We start from the raw sequence: 16170 nt of genomic DNA, 5'->3' as shown, positions 1-16170 counted from the left end.
ATGCAATATGTTACCTATAAGTATTCATGTTCAAGCTCCCTAATCCTATTCTTCCTTCCTTTATCCTTGCTTTCCTTCCTTTCCCTTTACTTGTTTTTCCTTCCTTGATCAGAAGCTAGAGTGCTCCAAGAAATCTAGGTGACCAAGAGTGAGAGAGAGAGAGAATAATGAGAGGGCTCCAAAACTTGAACTGACAAAAGGTTACCAACTGATCCTCAGAATCCTTTTTATTAATGAGGCCTCTATTTTCTTTATTTTCCTTCAATTTCCTGCTCACATGCAACCTATGACCTTTCACCTTACTTTTCTCCTAATTTCCTTTATTTTCATAAATAAATGTGCCAAAAATACCTTATTTCCTTTTCATGTCTTTGCCTTAGCCTTTGCCATAAACACATCCAGTGATGCCCACTAGGATATTTTTTCCCAACATTCAGCTTGGAATAAGTGTCCCTTAACCATGGTCTTATTTTGCCTTTATTAAATTTTATTACATAAACTTTTCACCAGTGCTGTTACACAAGGATGATGAAGAAGTTGATGATGAAATTCATCTGGTGGACAAGGTAGAAGGCTCAACGGCTCCTGATGTGGATCATGCTCCTTCAACAAGCACAAACATATTGAATAGTAATTCTTCTCTAGGTATATTGAAATGACCTCATGAGTCAACTTCTTCAGAATTTGATAAGGAATCTCTCTCATCACGTAATTGTAGTATCCTGATTATTTATTTAACAATTTTTCTCCAGATTTTTACTTAAGAAAAATATTGTCGTAAATTTGATAAACAAATTTCACAGATTGAACCATAAATTAATGGCAAACAAGGAAATATAAATTGCAACTGACAAAAGACAATTAATGCATGCCAGAATTCTCAGCTTTATTTATATTAATACGAAAACCAATTTACAAATCTGGAGGATAACTGAGATGGGATCCTCCAATTGAATCTAGCCTCAAGATGTATCTGCGACAACACTGGATCTAGCCTCCCAAGATAAAACTCCAACCAATAAGCTCTCTTATGAATTCTTAATGAATCCACCAAGGGATGAGGTGGGTTTTTGTCCACTCTCACCAATTAACCCAAGGGTTTCCATCCTGGGGCTACCTGAATCCTGAGAACCAAGTTCTCAAAACCTCTCACAAAGACAATGCTCAAATTCAAGATGTCCTCAAATGACCTCCTCCTCCTCCTTTTATAGGTTTGATAGATAAATCTCCAATCTTCTAGAAGAATTTTATTTTATTATTCTAGATGCTCCCGCTTGACTTCATCTAAGTGACTTTTTATTTTATTTTATTTTTCACATAAGTCACTTTGGCCTTTTTCCTTTAAGTAGTCATTTTCCCCTTCTTTTATTTAATTAAGTGGCTAATTAAAGTCATTTTTAATCTGGAAAAATGGTAAATCTCCCACCATATTTTCTCTAACCACTGGAATTCACTTCTCATCATCCCATCCTAAAGATCTTCTCATTCTAGTTCCAACAAGCTATTACACTAAGGTGTTCCATCAAATATTCTTCCTAGAATAACACCTTAAGTGTAATTAATTAAGTTAGGCTCAATAATAACCTTGTTTTACAAGAATTAACGGAGTGCAACAAAACCAAAAGAAAGTTGTGCAGATGATAGAATACGCCAATTGAATGTCATTAGATCCCATAAAACTCCTCAAAAAGCCTCTGGAACCTCTGATGACGTACTCTTGCTCTAGTGACATGGCCATCATGTACCCTGGAAATCCATCCTGGTTGTACTATAGTGGAAATTGAAAATGGGGACATATATATATATATATATATATATATATATATTCTAAAAATATTTTAAATTTACACAATTACATTTAAGTGGAAAAAAATAATATTAAACTATATAATTAAATAAAAGAAACTATCTCAGTCCGACTCAGAGATGGAGGATTGGGAGTTTTTACTCCACGACCCTGGCAACACTAGGGGTAGAATGTCTCTATTTAAACAGTCCTTGCATATCTACTGGGTGATGAAGAGATTGCTGGCTAAAGCTTTGGAACAAGCTGCAACAGAGATGGCAGAACTGGCGCAAGGAGTCCCCAACCTAAGGAGGGAGCTGAGGATTATTCAGATTACATTGGAGATGCAAGAAAAGAAGCTTGAGGAGATTCAGCAAATGATAAGGGAAGGACATCAGAATGCAAACAAGGAGACTAACCAGCGACCAGAGGCAGAAGCTGATTAAATATAGATATGTATTAATTTTGATGAAGCTGCATAGTATAGATAATTTCAGTTTGTTTCAAGTATTAGAAGAGGAAAATCGATATATGCATGCAAGTAGAATTAGAAATCTGCAAGACTGTTTAGTGTATTTAGCTTGGATAATCAGACTATGGATCTTCTATTTTTGGTCGGCTATTAAGAACTTTAGGTGGCTGAAATACTCGGTTTCCCCAAGAGGGCGAGTTGAAGGCAACCTTACTCATACTGTTTATTTTTTATTTGAAGTAATAGAAAAAGAAGAGCAACACCGCAGCTTACAAAAAAAAACTATCAAATTTAATATAATTATATCTCCTCATTATATGTTCTAAAATTAGTTTTTTGCTTTGCTAGGGTTTTTAGGATCTGTGTATATTCAAAAGTTTTCATAAACCCTCATGGCGGCCCAAAATATCTAGTAGAGGGATTTTTCCTTTACACTTGCAGGTGTTCCATCAAATATTCTTCCTGGAATAACACCTTAAGCGTAATTAATTAAGTCAGGCTCAATAATAGCCTTGTTTTATGGGAATTATCAGAGTGCAACAAAACCAAAAGCAAGTTGTGCAGATGATAGAATATGTCAATCGAATGTCATTAGATCCCATAAAACTACTCAAAAACCCCTCTGGAACCTCTGATGACGTACTCTTGCTCTAGTGACATGGCCATCATGTACCCTGGAAATCCATCCTGGTTGTAGTATAGTGGAAACTAAAAATGGGGACAGATATATATATATATATATATATATATATGTATGTATATATATATATGTATATATATGTATATATATGTATATATATATACATATGTATACATATGTATATATATGTATATATATGTATATATATATACATATATATACATATATATATATAGATATATACATATATATACATATATATACATATATATACATATATATATGTATATGTATGTATGTATTCTAAAAATATTTTAAATTTACACAATTACATTTTAGTGGAAAAAAAATACTATTAAACTATATAATTAAAGAAAAGAAACTATCAACTTTAATATAATTATATTTCTACATTGTATGTTCTAAAATTAGTTTTTTGCTTTGCTAGGGTTTTTAGGATCTGTGTATAATCAAAAAATTTCATAAACCCTCATGGCGGCCCAAAATATCTCGTAGAGGGATTTTTCCTTTACACTTGCAGATATGTTGCCGGCGGATCGTGTGTCAAATTCACCAACTTGTTATGAAATATTTATCAAGCTCCCGTCTAGGCAATCACTACTCATTACGATATGTTCTTCATATCTAGTTTGAGATCTCAAGTTTTATTTAGAGCTTCGAGTGAGTATTCCCCAGGCATGCAACGCCTGCTTTTTCAAGGTAAGCAATTGGATGATTTGATCCTCTCTCAGTTTACAATATTGGTAAATATGCCACTGTTTTCATGGTTCTTAGTCTCTAAGGGGGGGTTGGAGGTAAGCCTTCCTCCTCTCGTACTTTTTCTTATAAAGATGTTATCCATGCTTGAACCCCACCTAAGGCAGATCAAGCCCAAATGGCTCCTGGGTCAGTTTTGGTGGAAAAATCTGAGGAAGTTCCTTCCCTAGAAATTTCTCACTCAGATTTAGAGGATCTTCATCAAGTGTATTCAGAGGCAACCCTAATTTGTTGATTTAATGGCTTCTGACCCCGCATGGTTGATCTCTACCAATGGATCAATACCATATGGACTAAGGATTGTAAGGTTATTTTCTACTCAAGAGGCTTCTTCATTGTGTTATTTGGGGAACCCAGATATTATCAGAAATATTTATCTAAAGGGCCCTGGTTTTGGGGCAATGTTGGATTGTTTTTAACCCATTAGTTCCCAAATTTTGACCCATCCACAATTGTCATTATGAAGAATTGAATATGGGTTAGAATTCCTAATCTACCAGCTCACTTGTGGCACTACATAATATTTCAGAGCATTGGAGACACTTTGGGTCGTTATCTTACTATTGGTGCCTCTCGTGGACAACTTGGTGCAAATACCTATGGTAGAATTTGTTGAAATTGATATCAGTAAAGGGTTTCCATATCAAGTCAATTTAAAAATTGGTGATTTTCATTGGACCTAGGCTTTGGATTATGAGAATACTGCTTTTTGTTGTCGCTTTTTTCATCAAACATACCACTTACAAAATTCTTTCCTAGTGTTTAATTCTCAACACAAGCAAAACATCTGCAATTCTAGATCTAAAAATTAGAAGCCCTGCAACCCTCCTCCTATGGATGGCAAGGCCTCCTCTACATCACGCAATGATGATGAAGAAGTTGATGATGAAATCCATCTGGGGGGCATGGTCCAAGGCTCAACGACTCCTGGCATGGATCATGCTCCTTCAGCAAACACAGAGATTTTGAATAGTAATGCTTCTTCGAGTATATTGAAATGACCTCATGAGTTGGTTCCTTCGGAGTTTGATAAGGAATATCTCTCAGCACATAATTGTAGTATCCTGATTATTTATTTAACATTTTTTGTCCATATTTTTACTTAAGAAAAATATTGTAATAAATTTGATAAACAAATTTCACAGACCAAACCATAAATTAACGACAAATAAGGAAATATAAATTACAACTAACAAATAAACAATCAACGCATGCAGGAATTCTTAGCTTTATTTATATTAATACGAAAACTTATTTACAAATCTGGAGGATAGCTGAGATGGGATCCTCCAACTGAATCTAGCCTCAAGATGTATCTGTTGCAGCACTAGATCTGGCATCCCAAAATAGAGCTGCAACCAATAAGCACTCTTATGAATCCACTAAGGGATGAGGTTGGTTTTCGTCCACTCTCACCAAATCGCCCAAGGGTTTCTGTCTTGGGGTTACCTGAATCCTAAGAACCAAGTTCTCAAAACTTGTCACAAAGACAATGCTCAAATCCAAGATGTTCTCAAATGGTCTCTTCCTCCTCCTTTTATAGGCCTGTTAGATAGATCTTCAATCTTCTAGAAGCATTTTATTTTATTATTTTATTCTAAAAGCTCCCCCTTGACTTCATCTAAGTGACTTTTAATTTTATTTTATTTTTCACTTAAGTCACTTTGGTCTTTTTCCTTTAATTAATCATTTTCCCCTTCTTTTATTTAATGAAGTGACTAATTAAAGTCACTTTTTAATTTGGAAAAATGGTAAATAGCCCACCATATTTCCTTTTACCACTAGAAATCACTTCTCATCATTCCATCTTGTAGATCTTCACGTTCTGGTTCCAACGAGCTATTACACTAAGGTGTTCCATCAAATATTCTTACCAGAATGCCACCTTAAGCATAATTAATTAAGTTAGACTCAATAATAGCTCTGTTTTACGGGAATTATCGGAATGCAACGGAACCAAAAGCAAGTTGTCCGGATGATAGAATACGCTAAGTGAATGTTGTTGGATCCCATAAAACTCCTCAAAACCCCTCTGCAACCTATGATGAAGTACTCCTTCTCTAGTGACCTGGCCATATGTACCCTACAAATCCATCCAAGTTGCACTATACAGGAAACTAAAATTGGGGACATTACAATAATGAACATATGTAGATCGCTTTGATAAAACTGCCTTTAGAAGATCATATTGAGGTTTCGAAAAAGAAAGGGAAAAGGGGTCACTTTAAGGATGAGCCTGGATTTGGGTAATTCATCTCTCTAGATGTTTCTTATGTCCCTTTATATCTTCTTTGCTATTCTCAATGCCATTCATCTCTGCTTAAATATTGTTCATATAAAACAAATTATGCCAAAAAAATAAAAAATGATGACAAATAATGTAATTTTATTTCTATTTCATCAATAAAAATTTTAAACTTATAAAAATAAAAATATTCCCATATTAAATTCTAAGGATAAATCAAGTATACAACCCATAGCACTTAAACTTGTCTTCATTCAAGTTTTGATTTAGTGCATTGGTTTAAATTGTCCCGAATAATTAAAAGTTCTACTTGATTTCATTCAAAAAATAATAATTTGATCACTCATGGAAGGTGTCTAACTTACACACACCATATATTGTTTAATAAATGAAATCATGTTAGTGTTAATTGAATTTATGTTAAAGTTCCCCGTAGTTAATGTAACATTTTATTTAAGTATTTCAATACAAGGGCCTAATATTGATCATCCAAACTTTACCCATTAATGGAGAGTAATAATAGTAGGTTTTTTTTCAGCATAAGAAAAATTAAAAAATTAATAATAGTAGTTTTTTTTGGTGGAGAGTAATAATAGTAGGTTTTTTTCCCGCAGAAGAAAAAATTAAAAAATTAATAATAGTAGGTTTTTTTTGGTTCCATAGAAATTAAAAAAAATGTACATACTATATCAGTTTTATAACTCATTCGAGCAGCTATAAGGAAAAATAATAGATTTGGTTTTATAACTCATTCGAGCAGCTATAAGGCAGCTGAGACAACATAGAAAACAACATAAACTCCACAATTTTATTTTTCCAAAAAGTTAGGTTCAGGACTTTTAGCTGAGTTTTTCCAGCCCCAAACATGAAATTAATAATAGTTGAGAGTGTTTTTAATGGTGTATTTTTTTGTGTTTTATATATATATATATATATATATATTATAAATTTAGTAAGATTATATTTTTAATATGTTTAATATATCATCTTGATCGAGATAGAGAATTGAGCTAATAATTTCATATCACAAAATACTTTAACAAAACATTTTATCACTATTTATCTAAAACTCATGAATATTCAAATAGAATTTTAATACTAAAAAATTTAAGACTATAATTTTAAATAAACAATTATTTCTAAACCAAAATATCAATATTTTATTATTTAATTTTATAAAATAAATTATATTCCCTTTTAAAATTTCCTAGATTAAATTAGTTATTCATGTTAATGATTTTTAGTAGTATTACTTATTAGCTAGTTGTATATTTTAACTTGGGACTAAATTAGTCATTCATGTTAGTCATTTTTAGTTGGGTCTCTTAATATTGTTAATTTTTGGTAGTATTTCACTTGGAAAAGTTGTGGTGAATAAGTTTACTTGAAACCTATTTTCTTATGCTATCGATAATTGTGAATATGAAAGAAAGATAATGATGATTATGAATATGAAATAAAAACAATTAGTGATTTTTATATTGCAATGTATTTATATTTTGCAATTCATTTGAATCAATATCAAAATAAATATTTATCAATGTTTATGAATTATTTCAGAAGGAAAAATAATCGTTAGTTTGTGGATATGTGTGAAAGATGCATAATTTTATTATAAAAGATATAAATTATTGTCGAAACGAAAGCATTAAAAAGTTATGATTTAACTAAAAAACTTGATGAAAGGAATGTTATATTAGTATTTGTAGAATATGGTTAAGTAATGAGTGTTGAATGGTGGGAAGAGAAAATGATTTCTTTATGTTTGGAAATCATTTTGTAATGTATGAATGAATGATTTTTTATATAAATTATTTATGAAATAAGAATAATAATTGTAAATATTAAGTTTATGGGGTGTAGAGTAGAATGTGACAAGGTGTTTTGTTAAGACATTATCTGGTGTAAAGGTTACTAGTTCAAAACTCTATGAGAAAAAAGTTGGTTATGCTAAACATTGGTGTGGCCCAAGTTGGGTGCGATTCCCAGGTGATTTTGACGGCCTAGATGCCCCTGGGTTGTGGATACTCAAGCCACAGGTTAGGTGTGCCAATGATCTTAGAATTCATATAACCTAGCAAACAAACAAAAAATACAAATTAGTGTCTTCGGACTATGCATTGCAATTCTAAAATCAACTCATAAAGTAATGTATATACATGGAAATAGACATTTTTCAATTATATTTAATCTATGTTAATTATATTTCATTAATCTGGAGGTTTTTTTTTCCCTCGGGAAAAAAAAGGTAATTTTATTTCATTATAGGATGATACAAAATTACTTTTTGTCTATGCATTTTGTGAATGCATTCAGGAGAGATAAACAAAATATACAAGGAAGTCTTGTGGTGTCTGGCTAACACCTCCCTATCATATAAACTGAACAATGACAAAAAAAAAGCCTTATTGCATGAATACATACATATATATAGTAATTGAGAATCATAATGAGGCAAAAACTGATACAGCCCACAAAAAAGTGTCGATACTAGTTCTATTGTCTTGGATGATCTTCGATGAAATGGCAGTGGTAGAAATCATAGTTTTCATTCTCTCAGGTTTCTCTTATGTGTCATTGCCCAAAATATTTCTTAAGGCCGACTTTAGATAGTTGATTAACTAGTTGGTTCCTCTCCTTGTAAATATGGCAACATGAAAAAAATAAATCAAAAGTATCTTTAATATGGGACAACTCCTCCACTAGTGGTAACATATTTAGATTGTGACACTTTTGCACCCAGACATCCAATTTATTACAAACATAGAATTTCCAAAAACTCGTACAGATGTGCAACCTTTTGCAATCGCAAAGAGCAAGAGAAGTTTGAGTGCCAACAATTTTGTATAGTTATTTGAACCTTCACCCAAACTCATTTCCAATGTAGTGAAGTGAATTTCTGTTAGATAAAGAACTGCTCCTCCCCCACATTTCCTTTCCTCTCCTTGGGAAGCTCCATCCAAAAAATCCCATGGTTTAGACTTGTCAAAAAATCTCTCAACAACATTTATATCACCACATACCACAATATTTTGAGGAAGGAAAGCAAAAATAGATAGGCTTTGGGACACAAACCTATCGGGATAGGTAGGGGCATCTTGGAAATTGATATGTTCCTAGCTAGCCAAATGCCCCAACAAAGAAGCAAGGGAACAACACAGAAAATTTGGTTGGCTCTGTTCTCGGTCCACCTCCTCCAAGATTCCAATATATTTCTTCCTTGCCATTTAGTTGCCAGTGCGAGTTTATTTCTACACAAAGACCAATAGTGCTTGGTGTAGGGGCAATCAATAAAAAGGTGTTGAATTGTCTCAATCTCAGTCCTGCAAAGAGTGCACCAACTAGGTCCCTCAAATTGCCTCTTTTGTAAATTATCCCATGTAGGAACCTTGTTTTCAAGAATACACCACATAAAAAGTCGGGCTTTTGCTAGGCATTTGATCTTCCATAATGGTTTCCACCACCACGCTGCTCTTCTCCCAATCTTTTCACCATTAAGTGAAGATAACCCATCTTGGGAGTAGAATCCCCATAAAAGGGAATATGACCAGATCAATTCATCTTCTATGTCTATTAATCGAATATGTGCAGCTTGCAGCCCAACAGTAAAAGCCCTCCATGCACCTGCATGGCTTTCCCCAATGCCTAATTATTCACTTGTTAACCACCCTTGAGCCCAAATGGGTGCAGTCTCTTGGTTAGCAGCAGGGTTCGGAGTGAACATTTCATTAATATGAAGTTATTGTGTTTATTTTTATATTTAGACACTTTAAAAAGTAATAATATATAACATTTGTGAACAATTGCATAAGATTCAATAACTGATTTTAAATCCTCTATTGATTTGATTTATCAAATTTGGATTGGAGTGAGCGCAATTAGATTGCCCAACTCATTCATTTCCAAAACACTTGGTTTATTAATTATAACATCGTTGATTATGCCTAGAGCCCATCTCTCTATCAAAGCCAACATGTGTCTCACATATATCAACATATACTTCATTGGTGCAAATCAAGAGTTTGCTTTAATTTATTCATTTAAAAATATATACTCTCACACACATTTATACATTACATCCAAAGAACTGTAGCCCTTCCTTTCTAGTCATGGCAGAATGCTCAAACAATGCACATCTTTGAATGATAGTACCTATCGACCTTGTGGATGGATTCCACATCATGTACATCAAAGTTTGAGAGTTTGTTGTTTCACATTTATGTATCCCATTTTCAATTTTCAACTCTTGACCTACTATACTTTCACTCCATCTAAAAATATTCAATGGTACAACCATCTTATGATTGATGAGGTAAACTAATGAAGGTAATTTAATAGATGCACGGTTAGAACTCAAATGCCATTAATGCAAAGGTTACGTGTCAATTTTGAATTTTTAAATTCTTTTATTTCATTTATTTTAAAACAAAATGACATGTCCAACCATATATATTTATTTCAATCAAACTTTGTAACCAATTATAAAATAGTTATTAGATAAAAATAATAATAATAAACCTTAGGTGAATCTTTGATCACAGGCCAAAGTCAAAACACTTTAATTGAAAATTGATTCCAAAGTCAAAACACTTTGATTGAAAATTGATTATTATGGTCCCGACCAAAGATCAAACTTCATCATAAAGAGGTATGTATGAGAAGGCATTGTAAATTATTATAAACTAATGCTTTTGAAATTTAACAAGGAGTATTCATATACAAGAATAAGAGATGTGTAAAGTTCTTTTACATATCAAAATATACATATGAATTTGAAATGAAGAAAACTCAAAATTTGAAGCATATAAAGTGCACTTAAACAAAGCATAAAAGTGATGGAAAGGATTTCCATTGGTAGATATCTAGGAGAGGGTGCATAAGGGCCTAGACCCCTTGTTAGTCGCTATCATACATGTTGGAGAACTATTTAACCATAGCTTAACCACTTAAGTTGTTTAGCCAAACTCAATCTTCTTATCTCACTTAATGAACGCATATTAGTAAGTCAATTTTAAGCAATTGTGAGGGGATTCAAATCTTATATATTTCTAGTCTCAACCTTATGCAACTTACCTCTTAGATTATGACTTGAATGAATACAAGATTGAAAACTACTTATTCTTGCAACTCACTTAGCCACTTCTATGTATATTTCAATTTCTTTGGTTTTATTACCATGTTTTTATAGAATTAATGTCATTTCTCCCAAACTCTCCTAGTTAAATGGCCATTGATAAAACAAGTGCTTATTGTATAAATTATGTCATGTGTAGAGTTTAACAATAATATGTAGCATCGGGGATGATAGAGGGGCAGGGGTGTTGTATTACCCCGAGGAAACTCAAGTAGTGAAGTATTCATGGGGGTTAGGATGCATGAAAAATAACCAAGCTTAATCATATGCACTTTTGCAAGGCAAACAACTTGGTAGGAGAAAATTTAGTAGCCTCGCTAGCTATTTTGGGAGCTTCTTTATTACTTATCCAACATTTAGTGTAAGGCTCAACTCCGAAGGGAAAAATGTTAGAAAGCATTCTAAAAAGAAACGCAAAGACTGCAGAACGAATCCCACTAATAGAATATTATCATATCCTTAGGCACTTTAACAAAGAAGCAACTAGTTGTGCCAATGAAGTCTGTGAACTAAGTTTGGGGGTATTAAGCATAAATGGTCTTCACAAACCTTCTAACATTTTTTAATCAAGACACAATCAAGATGGGTATTGGAGGTTTTGTTATCTCTCTAAATGAGGAGATCAATTTTAATAAAAAAATATTAAAAAATGGGGGAGGTCCATGGGCCAATGTGAATAACCCGCGGAGTATATTACATGAAAACAACGAATCAAAGGTACAAGTCACACAAGGATATATCCCTTCGCACCCAGTATATCACATCAAACATCAAATATCTGGAGGCTTACACAAGCCTGTGGAGTGGTTCCATAATGGAGCATTACATTGTGAGATGCAACAGTAGATGTAGGATGGGAGGGATGCACATGCCCTCACAACCATCCCCTCACAAGTGCTTGGATAAATTTAAATAGAACAATGGAAGAAGCAACTACCGAATTTGGATGTTGCAATTTTCCCTTTTCGAATTCACCCTCCTTTTAGTTTAGTATTTTAGCTCTCTGTTAGTGGGGGTGGATTCAGTTGATTGTTGGGATAATGACACCGGGGTGATGGTGTCCCTTGTGGTGTATGGCTAGAGATGGGGTCGTGGTAGAGGAAATACTTACTCTAATGTGTCTATATAGTCTAGCACGAGTACCTCTGAAATAATTGGAGCTCTGCTCATTATTTTATCCTGGAATTTGGAGTTCAATTAGAGTCATAAATATTCTATTGATTTTCAATTTTTGGGTCTCTTTGATTGTGCAATTTGGCTTGAAATTGGATGGATGTTGTGTTTATGGTGTATGGGGTCATAACCCGCACTACAAGGAAAATACCTTCTAGCAGAGGTTATAACAAAGGTTTTTAGTGTTATAGAATTGGCAAAAAATGTCAAAAAAAACCTTCACTACAACATTTGCTTGTGGCAGCGGATGGTTTAGCGGAGCTGATAACAGAACTTCATCACAACTAAAAAAATCTAGGTGGTCAGAGGTTTAAGTATATGTTATTTTAGAAGTGTGCTTAAGGGAAAAATAGCACTGATGTGTTAACACTATAAAAACATCGGTGTTGTAAATTTAGATAAAAGTACCGGGCAGTGAATGCAAACAACACCTGTGCATGAAAACTATACTACCCCAGTGCTTATGTCTTAACAAATTCCCCGAGAGGTACTTTTCAGGAACGACACTGAGGCAAGCAAAAAAAATCTTGCAAACTCAATGCTTTTATTTAAAATTATAGCATTGTTTCTTATGAGTTGTACAAAAGCACCAGTGCGCTACTAATATAAAAGAACCGGTGTTGTTAATTTGAATAATGCATCAAGGTTGGAAACAATATTTTGGAGCACGAGGGCGTTGGTTCTATGAAAGCACTGGTACCTTAAGAATTTTAATGCACCATGGCATTAAATGCAAACAATACCGATGCTTGAAGAGTATAATGCCCCAGTGCTTATTTTTTTTACGAACGCCTCGGTGTTGTACTTTTCAGAAAAGGCATTATGCCATGCAAAAAAAATCGAAAATTGCCCCACCAATGCTTTTACATAAAATAAAGCATCAATGCGTATTCATTTTACAGACCCACTGAGATTTTGTATAGGACACCATTTTTTATTATTATAAATATCATTGCTGAAAAATCAGTATTCTGAGTGGTGCGCATTAATATATGATGTTTTGTATCCATTTTCTCTTTTTTAGAAACATCGACCTGCTCCAATGCAATTATTGTGATTTTTTAAATTCGTTATTCATAAAAAAAAATTAACATATATCTTATAATTGTTATTCATATAAATTAAATTCATATTAGTGCATTTGTATATGATGTTTGGATTGATTTGTTATATCATCAGATTTTGCATCTCTTCATTATAATATATAATCATTCATATATTTAATCAGTGGTGTAACATTTCACAGCGAAATTGGACAATGCAATAGAATAAATTAAAATGTATTTTATTATATATGAATAAGAGCCTCTTTGTCATACAAAATGGGATAGTTATTGGTAACCCTTGTCTTTCAATTGGGACACTATATCCACTACATTAAATAAAATGTCTGATTCTCACAAACAATTATTTCAAAAAATATAACAACTTGCATTGATATCCAAATAGATCATCATTCTTCGTTGGAACTGTTGTCAGTGCTCAAGTTACTTCTGTAACTTGGTTTATTTGGACAAATGTTTTATTGATTGCATCAATTATTTTCATCTTCTTCATGTTTCGTCTTTAAACATAAAAAATAAAGTGTAATGAGTGTATCCACATTGCTGAGAATAATGAAAATTGAAATAAATAATATACATCAATGTAAATCGAATAACAATGTACCATAGGAAGAAGTGAGTCATGAATTGTACACATGGTTTCAAGCCAAGTCTCATGCCTTGTTGAAACAACTCTTCTATTGGCGTAGCTACATACTTTGTTCCCTACAAGTTTTATACCCCATAATAAATCATAGATTTAATATAAAGGTTTTTTTTGTTCTATTAACTATAAACTCAAATAAGTAAAACAACACGGAGACTTACAAATTCCACAATTAATTTTTTATATGTCAACATATACTCACAACCCATATTTAACCCAATGTCAATTAATTCTTTCGATGACTCTTCTTTGTATGTTAGCACCTATTTGAAGACATTCAAAGATGGTTGCTGTAAAACAACTTAAAATATACAAAAATGAAATTTTAAGTTGTTATAAGGAAATATTAACAGTTACTAACAAACTTTGATATCAACCCTTTTCTTCCTTGTTGTCTTGTTTTATGTGTTGAATGGATTCCATTTTGTTTTCTTTTCTACAAGAAAATACTTGAAAAATAATATTTAATGCTAAATTATTTGTTTATATGTACCTAATAGAAAAATTATATGGTTACACACATTTGAAGCAATTTGTTGTTGAGATGGTTCCTCTTGTAATGCAATTATGTCCATTTCTTTGATCATCTCCTTATATAGTTTTTTGGACATTCCTAATGGCATGTATCGGATATCATCTGGTTGATCATTTGGGATTTTTTTTTAATCTTCCAAAAAAAGTAATAAGCTATTTTTATATTAATAAATGAAAACTAAATATAACAAAATTGATATTAATAAATGAATGGTTTATAGTAATATATACATATAATTCTAGAAAAGCATTTTAATTAGGAATATTAGTTTTTGAATGATTTTTTTGGTTGTTGTATGATTTTGCTATTGCAATTCTTCCGAGTCTCATTGACTATTGTTATGGAAAAGCTTCTTGTAGTTTTAATATAACTTGGTTTTTGGAATCATTAGATTGATCTCTGTATTGTAAGTGGAAAATACGTCTATACGTTTGTTCCACTATATCCATCATAGTTTTGTAAAAAATATCTCCCTTTCATTAACCTCTGGCACCACTCCAGATGAGCTAAGGACTAATTCATCGTCATTTACATGTTCTATGAAAAAAAAAAATCTTTGAACTACATACTTTTCCTTCGTTGTTGGTCCATGTAGAACATTAAACATATGTGAATTAATAGATTATTTGAAACATGCTATCTCATATTCTTAAGTATATTATTAATGAACATTCAAAAGAAAAAAAAACTCATATTTCTGAATAGTATTTTTTCATTCACCTAATTCATCATTTTACAATTTTTCCATCATGTTTTTATGCTCTTCTGCACCTAGATAAAAAATAATCATATCGAATTTCCTGATTTTGTGGCTTTACATGACAAACACTAACTAATACATATTAGTTAAACTTACATATAGTTCAAACATATTAATTTTGTAAAGAATTTACAAAGAACTTGCATTTTCTGTTTTTTGGGATGTTCTATCATTGTGTCGATCAATATTGTTCAATACTCGACCACTTTTTAGACAATTTTTTTATTAATATACAATCTATACCATTCAATATAAATGCCATTAAATATATTTTATAAATAAATCACATAATTTTCAGCCAAAAAGAGCTCTAGAAATTAGTGTGCTTATGTGCATAAACACTCGTGCATTTAATTTAGTAAACACAGTTTAATTATTGAGCAATAACAGCAAAAATTTAATATATATATATATATATATATATATATATATATATATATATATACGAGGGTGCGGTATGTAATGATAAAAGCATCGCCAAAAAATGAAAACAAAAAATTAAACACAAGTTTTTTCACTTGATGTTATTTTTCATAGGGGCACCAGTAAACAGAAGTTGTTTTTAAAAAAACCGACAGGGCTAATAGGGTTTGGTTCCCATTCAACAAGTGATCCCCATGTTTTACAGGTGAAACACCTTATATATAGTCATCAAATGCCTAAAATGAAAAGCCCTAATTGTGAAGTGGTAGAGGAAGCTAAACCCTAAGGTGAGTTCCCATTCAACAAGTGATCCCCATGTTTTACAGGTGAAACACCTTATATATAGTAATCAAATGCCTAAAATGAAAAGCCCTAATTGTGAAGTGGTAGAGGAAGCTAAACCCTAAGGTGAAATTTTGCAGTCACATAAGGAAGGGTTTAAGATAAGTATTGATTTTTTTTTGTCTTTTTTAATATTAATTAAATCTAAATAGGAACACAGATTGTAAAACAAA

Source organism: Pinus tabuliformis, chromosome 4_1 (assembly GCF_031772625.1).
Source record: "Pinus tabuliformis cultivar Carrire ecotype Pingquan chromosome 4_1, CPIR1, whole genome shotgun sequence".
Classification (NCBI taxonomy): Eukaryota; Viridiplantae; Streptophyta; class Pinopsida; order Pinales; family Pinaceae; genus Pinus; species Pinus tabuliformis.
Note: the sequence above shows the minus strand (reverse complement) of the source record.